The following is a 13008-nucleotide window of genomic DNA, read 5'->3' on the forward strand; positions in this document are numbered from 1 at the left end:
TAAGTTTGTTTTTAAAAAATATTTTCAATTTCAAAAGTTATTTTCTACTCTAGTAAAAATAAAAGATATTTCTCAAAAATATTTTTCATTCATAAATCAAACACTAAAAATATTTTCTACTCACCAACCAAACATGAGAAAATAAGTCAAAAATCAACTTGTTTTCCAGGAAAACATTTTCCTTCATACCAAACACACCCTTAATGTTGCTATAAGGAATTATGTTAAGTCTTTGATGCCATATATTTTTCACTGTTACCGTTTTAGGTATTTTTCAATCAAGTATTATTATTATATAGGTTTGTTCCAATTCTATCATCACTAATTAATGTTTGATCACTTTTGCATGCTTTTTTTAAAAAAAATAATAATTTAATTGTATAGTTTTCTATGAATTTCCAGCAGCCACAAATTTTTAACATTCTATTTGTTTAATTGCATATATTATGTGTTTAGATGTTTTAATATTTAGTTGACTGCTTGATATTGGTTGTTTCCCTTGGTACATTTATGATGTCTATTGTAGTTTATAATAATTTTCATCTTGTCCGTCACTTAATTTTGTATAACTCCATCTTTGTATTCACGGATTATTTTACTTTTCATTATTGTTGATGTTAAATTGATTCTTGTTAGTATGCTGGCAATTTGCTAGTGTTTAAGTTTTAGTTTGCTTATTATTTTATTGTTTGTTTTCGTCTAATTTTCATTATTAGTCTTATAAATTGTTATCATGATAAAATTGGTCAATGAGAAAATCTCTCCGTCGGTTTTGGAGGCCTCCCCATTGTTAAAAGACGGAAATTTAGTTTATGTTTATATTCTTTATATGTTAAAATTGGCCGATGAAGAAATTACCGTCGATTTCCAAGGCCTCCCATGTTAATAAGATGGATTTTTTTTTATTTTTAAGTTATTATTTGATCTATTCATATTTATTCATTACTAACACTTTTACTAAGTGTCTTTACAAGTACCCAGAGTTGCTTCCCATTGAAACTATTCAAATGAAGTTCGAATTATACTTTTATTCATTATTGTATACTATTGACGATAGGCAAATTTAGGCCGATTCTTATATTATTGTTTTATCATATTACTTGTATATTACTTGTGTATATTGCATGTTTATTATAATTGTATATTATTTTATTCTCCTCCTCAATTTGAAAAAAATGAATTCAGTCGGGACCCACATTTGTGGATTTCGAAGGATGCCTAACCCCTTCCCTTCGGAATAACTTGAACCTCTTACCTAGAATCAATTGGTTTTGTAGACATTATTTTAAAGTTAATTTATTGATTGGTTTCTTAGTTTTCCTAAAATTAGATGGCGACTTCCTTTTCCCTTTTAAAAATTCTTTTATTCTTTAAAATTGAGTCATCGTGACGTTGCGCCCTTCCACAGGATGTCAACACCACCCACTCCCTCACATTCACTCAAAAACTCAAATTCCCTCTAAGCTCATCCTCTCCAGTTCTCTCAAAAGCTCCGAAGGAAAAACTAGGGTTTCTTCAAGGATTCAAGGTTCTTATTTACTTTTTAGGGCTTTGATTACTAAGGTATGTGGGAACTTCACGAATGTATTCCTTTCAACCATTGGGTCCCAAAAGATACCTAATTCTCCTCTTCAATTTCACCCAAATCGTTACGGATTCAATTTATTATGATTCAATTGTTATTATTTGATCTTATTATGCATGATTTGATTCAATTACATTTTTTTCAATTGATTTGATATGAACCTATGCTTATGCCTATTTTATGAACATGGACTATGATTATGAAGTTATACATGCATCATGAAATTGAAGATTTATGAATTAAGGATGCTTTTAGGTAAAGTATCAAAGGATTGTGAAAGGTTTTCTCACTATAAAAATGATCATGATTTAGATACTTTGATAGGTAAGTGTCTTATTAACAATATACGAAATCATGATTTTGAAAGGAGCTATTCTATAATATAAAGTGTTGGTATTGATAGATTCTTACATTTTCAAGTATTATGTTATGATATGATTATGTCTATTTTATGTTGGGATTTTAGTGAATACCGATAGGATTTTGAGACGGAGGCTTTACTGTTTGTACAAGTTTAGTTTTTAGTAGCAATCTCTTTGTCCCTAACTAAGTGTCCATGGAGGATTTGTCTTAGAAAGACATAGCTAGTGGATCCACCTAAGCTAATATGTATGGTACTTACCTTGGCAAGTAGGAAAATCTCTTTTTGATGGGTAGACTTCCAGTTCTAGATTGAATGGTCTATGTTGGTTAATGATAAAAATCCCACAAAAGAACTACATTTTTCTTCAAAGATTTTATGACTTTTTCAATGATTTGATTTAAGATTTCTTATGACTTTCCAAATGTTGCATTGACCTTGTTCCATGATTCATAATTTTGAGTTGATAAGCTTTACTATGTTTTACTTGGTCATGCATCGTCATATTTTGAATTTGTCATATTGACATGTCTATCTTTTATACATTTTTTTATACTCAGTACATTTAAACTATTAATGCATATTGTGCCTATATTGTTTCATTAATATAGGATCTTGTGCTCCTTCACGTGGCTAGATCGAGATTGCCCATATCTAATATCAATGCTAGTGGTGTGTCCTCATGGTTCAAGAGAGAGATTTCAGTTTTTTCTTTTGATGTTATTTCCGTTTTAGATTTTTAACGTGGTTTAGGGGTTTGTCCTAACCATTCGTATGATAGTAAAAGGCATTTTCAGACATAGTTGATGTTTCGTGTATTCTTTTATGTACTATGTTTTGGTAACTTTTATGACTTAAAGATTGGAGACTTATATCTCATTTTCATGTTGTATTATGATATCTTGTATTTCATTACATCATGCTTATATCAAGTGTCTTGTTTAGGACTTCTCAGGGTCTTATTCGCTATGTCATGTCTAGGGTCTAGTTTGAGTCGTGACACTAAGACATTAAAGAGACTATAGGGTTTCTCAAAAGTGAATTCGAGTGAGTAGAACTTCCGATATCAAACTTGACGTGAAAGGATTAGTTTGAAACACCAAGGTTCGAAGGTTTGTTGTGAAATAAGTGCTTTGGGGAGGATTTATGAGTCTCTATCTCTGTGCCAGCCTCTATAATAGTTGGTTTCAATTTTACATTCATATCTTACTAGTACCCTATGGTTGTGAATTGATATTGCACATATTCTTTCTTTATTGAGTACAAGATATATTCAAGCGACTGCATTAAGACCTCATTTGTGAGACGCGTGACATTTGCGTCCAAGGGTGAGCTACTTCTTTCGGGCTGCCATGGATTCTTCTCTACCTCTTCTACCTCTTTGTCCATCTTTCGATACTCATACACTTTTAAGTTATTAGATTTTATAAATCTTGTTTGGGGTTGCATCCATATTCTNTCTCTGTGCCAGCCTCTATAATAGTTGGTTTCAATTTTACATTCATATCTTACTAGTACCCTATGGTTGTATATTGATATTGCACATATTCTTTCTTTATTGAGTACAAGATATATCCAGGCGACTGCATTAAGACCTCATTTGTGAGACGCGTGACATTTGCGTCCAAGGGTGAGCTACTTCTTTCGGGCTGCCATGGATTCTTCTTTACCTCTTTGTCCATCTTTCGGTACTCATACACTTTTAAGTTATTAGATTTTATAAATCTTGTTTGGGGTTGCATCCCATATTCTTGTCTTATTTGATGTTTTGGTACAACGACTTTCAATTTCTAGGGAGATATTTTAGCATACTGTTTGATAACGATTGAGTTTATGGGAACTTGATCTTTTATTTGTTTTAAACTGTTTCCTTAGTAGATCTATTCAGTGAGTTGTTTCTACTTGTTGGTTTGATGGGCTTGTGATTGGGTTGGTAGTTGGTTCTTCTATCGAAGGTTTAGTGTAGGTGCCAATAACAACGAGTTGGGTCATAAAAAATAAGTAAATAATAATAATATAATTGATAATAGTTTCATATAACATGTTATTGTTTAAGTTAGTTATAAATATATAGTGAAAATTATGAATAAAATAATCACTACAACACATTGTATTTATAGCTACAAAATCTAAGCTATGAACGTAAAAAGCGTAGCAGCTAACTAGTAATAGCCACAAAATTTTAAATTTCATAGCTATCTACAAATTCGTAAATTTCTCAGCCACATTTTTTTTTTATAACAAAGCTAATTCCTCATTTTTGCTACAATTGCTAATAATTGTTGTAAAAAATGGATGAATAGCTACAACTTTGTTGCTATAATAAACTTTTTGTAGCTAATCATAAATTTTTGACACTATAAAAATTAATGTAGCAACAGTAACATTTTAGCTACAATACACTATTTGAAGTAAAATATTGTAGCTGGATAAATTCTTTCTCTTCAAGTTATAAAAATTTGTGGCATTAATTAAATGATATTGTCACGTCTTTTTTGCTATCATAAAATTTTGTAGCTAATTATTCATTTTTGCCACAAGTTGAAAATTGTTGTAGTAATAGTAATCTTTTAGACACAATAAAATATTTGAAACAAACTATTGTAGCTAAGCAAATAATTTTGCTTCAAAGTTATAAAATAATTGTGGCAATAGTTAAATAATGTAGCCACAAATTATTTGCTATGATAAATTTTTATAGTTAATTATTAATTTTTGTCATGTGTTAAAATTTATTGTAACAATAGCAACCTTTTAGTTATAAAAAAGTTGTTTGTTGTTTAAATAAAATATTGTAGATAAATAAATATTTGTGCTTTGAGTACTAAAACATTGTAGCAATATAGTTGGATTAACAACTATAATTATTTATCACGACGAATTGATATTGCCATAAATTTATTATTATGATAAATTTCATAGCTAATAATTATTTTTTACCACGAGTTGGAATGTGTTATAATGATATTGATCTATTCTAACTGGAGGTGTCAATTATTCGATTTGATTTAGTTTTATAGACCTACTTGTAAATTTCAAATACACTTTTAATAAATAAGTGGTTATATCTAATTAGTTTTGATTAACTGTTTTTATCAAACCTAAACATAACTCCATGAGTTAGTCTTATTGAAACATCTTCTTGATTATGTGCTTCAGAATTGTTGTTTGACTCAAACTTGTTTCTTCATAATAATATTTTTATCGATCCAGTGTAATTGAAGGCGTTAATTATCCGACTCAAGTCTACTATACAATATACTATACAAATCTTAAATACGACTCAAATTAATAAATAAGTCATTATATTTACTCCAACTAACTAATTAGATCAAATTCTAGCAAACTTCTATAAGTCTAATTCAAATTTCGTCCTGACTAAATATATTCAAAAATATTATTTGATTCATACATGATTTATTGGGACAACTATCTTTAATTATTAATTTTATATAATTAAATGTGTTCATCATGTGACTCAATTCATTTTATACTATCTTACTTAAATATAAATATGTTATTATTTAATAAGTGTATATAAATAAAATAACCAATTAATTTTTTAAAAAATACAAAACGAAGAAGAAGGTAATTTTAAAAAATTATTCATTTTTATACTTACTTGTAACCTCAAATTTATCAATCTTGTATTTTAATTATGCAACATATTATTTATTCATTTTTATACTTACTTGTAACCTCAAATTTATCAATCTCATATTTTATATTATGCAAAATATTATTTTTAATATTAATTGCACCTTTTTAAATGTATAATCTATTTTTTAAAAATTAAAATTCATAAATATATTTATGTATTTAACTATTTTTGTTATTTTATTACTATTTTAAAGTAAGTGTTTAATATATATATAAGCACTTATTTTTTTTAAAAAAAGTATTTATGAAATTTTTAATAGTTATAGAGGTTATGTATATGACCTTTATTATTCTTAATAAGTAATTATATTTTTTAACTTTATATATAAAAACATTTGATTTTTCATAAGTGCTCATATATATATATATATAGAAAAAAAAATATTGCACTTTTTATTGAGCATCAACTTTCGATAAATTTATAATAATAATATTAACGAAAAAAGGGTCAAAACATTTTTGAATTATGCAAAATTGAATAAAAATGTCCACAATTGATATTTTCGTCTAAAAATGTCCTTGACGTCAATCATATGGCCCAAAATGTCCCTATCGCTAATAATTTGATCCAAAAGTCTCCTTGTTGTTACTTAATGAGTTAAATAAAAAAACATATTATTTCTTTTCTTTTTAAACACATTTAATCCTAATAAATATATTACTTTTAAAGAATCCTATTTTTCAATATTTTTTTAAATTACTTTAAATAATAAATAAGTAGAAAATAATCTTTTCTCCTTCTTAATCTCATTTTATCAATTAAATTTTTTCAACTACATGTATCTTTTTAACTAATTATACAGGTCATATATATAAGAACATAGTAACCTCATCACTAATTTTATTTCGATAATGATAAACAAAATCTAGTAAAATATTGAATATTTGTATTTTGTTATCTTTTAGAATTGAAGTAGGAAAAATATTTTCTATAAAAAATTATTATTAGGAAAAAAATATTTTTTAAATAAATAAAATAATATATTTATATGAAAAAAAAAACATTGTTGACCAATTAAGTAATAATAGAGACATTTTTTTTTAATCAAACTACTGTTTTGTTTAAAAAAGAAAATGGCTTAAGGGTTGATTAGAGTCGCCACTTAATTTTTTAAGAAAACTTAAGAAAAACTAATCAAAAGATCAAAACAAAAAATCAATTGAAAATCTTATAAAGGGAGTTCGAGGGTTCATATTAACATTTTTAAATGGTTTGAAAACACCTAAAACGTCCACCAACTGCGATTATCCGGTAATTAAAATATTTATCTAAATAACTTAAAAAGATAAGCATGCTTGACTACTTAAGAAGTAGTCAACTTTAAAAATTTAAAGCTATCTAGCGGGGGAAAGGGAAATATTAAAAATATTATTTAAGTAAACTATTTTGCAAGTATTCTTGAAAGTCAAGTAGAAAAATAAGTATTTACTTAATTTTAAATAATTAACTCAAAATGGCTATCTTTGGGGGATTGAATTATGAAACCTTAAAATGAATTTAACAAATAAAACACACAATAACAATTAAATAAGGAGCAACTTACAAAAATGACTATATTTATAGGGTTATTAAAGTTCAATAGCTATAAGTATGGTATTTATAAAAAAAAATGACTACAATTTAACTCTTTTTCTAGCTATATTATTATATGTGTTTTTTAATTTTCTATTTATACATTGATACAATTTTAATTACAATAAACTAAATAAGGAACTGTATTAATTGTACAAATTCAAATTAGTATCTTTATTTATAAAATTTAAAGTATTAATATATCAAGGATACAAGTATTTGTAAAAACTTAATGTATTAATATATTAAACAAGATAAAGTATAACAATTTAGCATATGAACATGATAATTTGAAAAATGAATACGTTGTTGTTAAACAAAAAATGAATACACCAATATAGTATACATATGAATACATTGTTGTTAAACAAAAGATGGACATATTTGACAATACAGAAACAAAAAAAATGAAAAATAATAGAATGTGTAGGTAGCAAAAGTATGCAAGTATTTGGCTGTATAAAAAAATGAAAAAAACCAACAAACGTCAATCTCTTTTTGGTCAAGTTTTTCTTATAATACTTGATGCTTGGTGTTGACTCATGTATTTGTTGATAAAAAAATAGTATTAATGTATCCAATTATACTTGTATTGCCTAATTAACCTTTCAAATTCGATAGATTACTTATGTATCCAAATATACTTGTATTCACAAATCACCATTTCAACTTGTGTTAATATTAGAATACAAGTATCTATGTATATAACTATTCTACTATATACAAATTTGACAATCACACAAACCTCAATCTCTTTTTGCTTGTGTTCTTCTTGTACTACTTTTTTTTTTTTATAACTATAGCCATTGTAATGTAGAAACAAATAATTCTTCAATCGAAAGCCTATAAAAATAGATGCAATATATATGTATACAAATATGATCTTCATAAAAACGAGGAGAAACTCAATTAAGCGATATCTAATGAATTCAAATTACAAAAATTGCTCCTAGAATCATCAAAAAGATCTTAAATTGGAAGAAAATTGGGAGAAAAATATAGAAATTTTGTGATATAGGAAGATTAATGAAAGGGAAAGTATTAATGAGGATAAACATGGAGAACCAATCACATAAAACATGCCTAGACATAATCAATTAGGTGTATAATAGTAACTTTCCTGTTTAATATTAATAACTTTTCTGATTATTTATATATAATTAACTTTGCTATTTATTGTGTAGTTATATCCATATAACATAAAAAAAAATAAACTGTAGCTATTTATTTTAAGTGTATATTAATGTTTGACATATTTTGTAGTTTTTTCCTTATTGGGCCCAAGTCTGGTTCTGTCCACCTAAACCAGTACTTGGGCCTAGTTTCTGCTTTGGGCCTTTGGCCCACTTTACACCTATCCTAAGACTAACAAATATTTGCCAAAGATAAGTGAGCTTTCGGCCCAATTCCCTATCCTAAACTAACATAGAAAATTTATTTTTCTTTAGACTTTTGACGCGAATTGACATAGATAGACAAGTGTTACATACAATTGGCAACATATAGCCCAATATTAATTAGCAATTAATAAACAAATAAAAAATTGGCACATATTAGCCTAAAAGTAATATATCGACATTTTCAAAAAAAAATTTAAATAATAAAAGATATTTAATATCATTTCTGTTCTAACTTCCAACCATTATTCTTTGAAACTAGCAAAAGATTATTTAGAATTATCTCTCTCCTTTCAAATTATTAGGTATTTTTTAAAATAATAAAATAAAATTAATTTCATCTCTCTTCTAACTTTCAACTAGGGGTGTTCACGGTTTGGATAAAAACCAACAAATTGAACCAAAATCGATTAAATAAACCGATTTTATTTGGGTTTAGGTGTGGTTTGGTTTTAAAATTTTTAAAACCGATAGTATTTGAGTTGGTTATGATTTTGTTAAAAAAAACCGAAAAAATAACCAAACTGAACTGACAAATTATATACATATATTTTATTATTAAACATACATAATATATTATTTTTATAAACTATTTTAAAGATCTTGTATGTGTTTTCATAAAAATTTATTTATAAAATTTACTTATGAAAGCAAAACTACTCAAGGTGATAATATTTATCTTATTGGTAACATGTATATGAGTGTCTATGACAATTTTTTATGAGATTGAAAATGTCACTGTCTCCTCCTTCTAAGCCAAAATAATGAAATTTGAAGCTTTATTCATAGTAAATTCAATGATTGAAAGTTATGTAATGTCAGTCATTCTAACTATTTTCGTTTTGAATGGATTGTTGTCACCTTTTTCACGTTTTGAATGAATTGTTTCTTTTATTTTTGCCTATGGTTAATAACCGAATAACCAAACCAAACCAAACCGAAACCGTTAATAACCAAACCCATAAATATATATTATATTTGGTTTGGTTTGGTTTTGATAATTTTAGAACCGATTAAGTTGGTTTGGTTTTGGTTTTAGCCAATAACCGATCTAAACCGACCCGTGAACACCCCTACTTCCAACCATTTCTCCTTAAAACTAGCAAATGATTATTCAAAACTCTCTCCTTTCAAATTATTTCGTATTTTTAAAAATAAAAGAAAATTAATATTATTTATATTCTATCTTCCAACCATTTCCACTTAAAACTAGCAAAATACTGTTTAGAATTATATCTTTTCTTAAAATTAGCAAATAATATTTTGATTATGATTATTCTTATTTCAAATGTATTCCTATGAGTTCATTACCGGCCAATTATTTTGTTTTTGAACTCAATCCATATTCACTCAATAAATTTGTATACATTTGCTTGGATTGATATTCATTAATCCATATTCCTCTAATAGATTGATATACATTTGTATTGGATACATTTGTTCGTATTCATAATAAATTGGTATACATTTATATTTATTTGCATTAATATCTTTCAAATTTTACATAGGTATACATTAGTATTGGATACATTCGTCCATATTCATTTATAAATTGGTATACATTTGTTTGCATTAATATCTTTCTAATTTTACATTTGTATTGGATACATTTGTTCGTATTCATAATAAATTTGTATGCATTTATTTGCATTAATACCTTTTAAATTTACATAGGTATATATTTGTATTGGATACATTCGTTCATATTCATTTATAAATTGGTATACATTTGTTTGCATTAGTATCTTTCTAATTTTACATAGGTATACAGATGCTTGCACTACTATTTTGGAATGCAATCAACGAAATTCATTAACAAATTTAGATAATTTTACATTGTTATGTGTTCGTTTGTATTCATTAACAAATTTAGATACACTTCTTGGAGACAAAATAGATATTTATTATCAAATTCAATCAACGAAATTCAATATTTTAAAAAATTGTCATAAATATATTAATTAGTTATTTATTAAAATTTTAAAAAAACGTTAATTCCAGAAATCACAAAACGTTGTAATTTTTGGGGGAAGAAAACGTTGTAAAATTATAATACTAATACGAAAATTTGTCAAAAGAAAAAATCTTGCATCCAACTACAAGATAAAGAATGTAGAAAATCTCAATTTTTTTTTTAAAAAAACAACCCAGATAATCAATATAAAAAAATTGGTATGATTTGAGTTACTTATTGTGAAGAGTTACAAAGAGGAGAAAAAAAAAAGGGAAGAAAGAGAGAATTGAAAAATACCGTATTTTTTTTTTCTTTACAAATTATAAGGAGAGAGAAAAAAAAACAATAAAAGACAAACCTGCTAGCAGCTAGGAAATAGAGAGAAAATAAGGAAAAAATCAATTTTTTAAAAAAAGAATGTGGCTATTTGATGCCAAATAAATATTTAAAAAAATCATTTTTTGCTAAAAAGTTTAAAGTGAGCTATTTATTGTCAATAAAGTCTATAGGTTGTTATGTCATGTCATTTTTTCAATTTTCAGCTATCCTAAAACTAACAGAATAATACTAAAAATAGATGGGCATTTGGACCAATTATACAAACAAAACTGAAAATTTTGGTGGACTTTTTGGCCATATTTCTGTTGTATATCAAGTTGTATCACACTGTATACATTATGTATACAACCTTGATTTCACTCCGAACACCTGCATTTTCAGTTTTTCAACCTGTTCTTCAATTTTCACTGCTGGCTGACTCAATAAAAGATAAATTAGGCCTCCATGGCCAAATCATTGAATGGCAGAGAGAGGAGATGGAGTTCATGAGGACTCGGGACGGATTTACGTGCAACAAAATAATAAAAGAATTAGTGCCCGAAAATAACAAGAATAATAATATACCTAGGACAATTTATCATATCAACTCTTAAAATAATACATGGCAAAATAAACTCGATCGAACTAAACGAAAATTTAGATAAAGGGAAACAAATTCACAAGGACGCTAATGACCCAAATCCTGCTAATAAACAGAGTAATGAGCACTCAAGCTACTGTTTCAAACACGTGCATTAGAAACATAAATCCTAATAGTATAAACAAATTGGCTAATTAATCTATGAAGATAATTAGCATTATAAACCAAAAGCATTTCAACAACTTTCAGGTTCCAAGAAACGAATGAATAATGGAATGCCATTCAAAACGAAAACAAGACGGAAATACAAGAAAATGGAAGCATGCTGGAAAATTATAACACACATGATATGATATCACGAAATTGATCAGACCCGAAATCAAGCAACTTGACCAAAAAATGCAAATTTGGATATGGCATACTTCTTACTGCCCAAGATAGGATAAAATATACACCAACTTAATCATGAATTAAGTTAAACTGACTCATTACTAGTATCAAAGCAGACCCTTTAGAACTTCAAAAACCTACGAACGAAGAATATTATCTGAGTAATCTAAACACATGGAACGAAGAATATTCTCAAATTTGCAGATTAAATCGACATTAAAGAAAAACCACAACAAGTAGTTTGAATGAACCAAATAAGGCATAGTTCTTCCACACGTCCTACATCTATAATTTGAGTTAGTAAGATCAAAGTTAGGGTTTTTACCCCAAAGTCTATGAATTCAAGTTTTTTTTAATACAAACTTCTTATTGTTAAATTTTACTATTGTATTTTTTTTTATCCATTGATGATTCTTGATTGATGGTTCATGGTTATTCTACTGGATCCCCTTTAACTAGAGTTATCTGAAAACTTTAAGATTCATTGGGCATACAAACTGCTCCCAGGGGTGAATGTGTAGAAACTCCACGAATTAGACCTTGATAATGGATAAAAATTAAGTGGGTTAAAATGTCCAAGACTATTGTTTGAAGAGAAGATGATTGAATATTCTTATATTTATATGTTCTAGACTTTGAGCATCCAGAGGCTTTAAGAAAAAAGAAGGATCACATGAGCTTGTTTGATTCAAGTTCTTTTGGTAGCATATAATCTACCTGGAGTTAAACTTTGATTAGTTCTTCTTATGTGATGTGAATCTTATTGGGATGATAATGATTGTATAAATAAATTGTGAATTTTATAAAACTGTCTTTTTTATGACTTATATTTATGATGTGCATTTGTGATTTATATTGTGTGTGCTGTTCTGAGGAGCAAAGAGCATACTGAGATATGTTGAGAATAAGAATGTGTATTCTATTTTGAGGATAAGTGACTCGCGTTTCGTGTGAGATTATGAACGAATTGTTGTATGTGTTGGATCAGTAGTATAAGTGATAAATTAGATGTCACGTCGATACTGTACATGGACACCTAGCCCCCCCTACAGTTTATGACTATATGGATAAGATTAAAGACTTTTGAGCTTGTGTGTACAGATGAGTGATTGACAAATGAGACTGATAAGATGATGTTATACAATTGTAAGATCGTATGGATATGTTTT

The sequence above is a fragment of the Solanum stenotomum genome, chromosome 11, assembly GCF_019186545.1.
Source record: "Solanum stenotomum isolate F172 chromosome 11, ASM1918654v1, whole genome shotgun sequence".
NCBI lineage: Eukaryota > Viridiplantae > Streptophyta > Magnoliopsida > Solanales > Solanaceae > Solanum > Solanum stenotomum.